The sequence below is a fragment of the Myotis davidii genome, unplaced genomic scaffold, assembly GCF_000327345.1.
Source record: "Myotis davidii unplaced genomic scaffold, ASM32734v1 scaffold323, whole genome shotgun sequence".
Classification (NCBI taxonomy): Eukaryota; Metazoa; Chordata; class Mammalia; order Chiroptera; family Vespertilionidae; genus Myotis; species Myotis davidii.
Window position 1 is genome coordinate 256,591 of NW_006295491.1, and position 698 is coordinate 257,288.

Sequence of the window (698 nt, forward strand, 5' to 3'; positions counted from 1 at the left end):
ACCCGCGCCCGAAGCCCGGGCCTCGGGGCCCCAGTCCTGCCAACTCAGGGCTCCAGCTCCAGTGACTGCGACCATCATCACTACGAAACAGAAGGGAAGGGTTGCCGGTTCAACTCCTCTCCTCCCTTCCGTCAAACGGTCCTCACGCCCTATTCCCTTTCAAATTCTGAGTCTGAGAAGGAAGACAACCCAATAAGATAAAGATATGGGGGCCCCTGACTTCTCTCCCAAGGAGCTAGAGAATTATACCAACGCCAGCTCTCCTTCTACAGCCAGGCCGGTGAAGAAACAATTTACAAGACGCTAATCTAAGAGCTTTACTTATTTTATTTACGTTGCAGGCTTTTGAGTTCATGCTTTAAAATGTTTAATATTTATTAACACATTAAATGGAACAACCCAATGAGATGGATGATACAAGTATCTCCAGTGTACAACTGAGGAAAACTCAAGACTCAGCGAAGTCAGTCCCCTTCCCAGGGTCACACAGCTAGAAGGTATAAAGCTGGAATTGAAACCCAGGCAGTCTGGCTCCAGTCTCCACTCTCCGCTCTCACCGCACACTGCCCCAGTTAGAAAAAAAAAATAACTGTGACCTCATTTAATCCCCCCAACAAACCAACCAGGTGCGTACTGTTATTGTCTCCATCTTACAGGCAAGGAAACTTAGGCACAGAGAGGCTACTAATGGAGCTAGA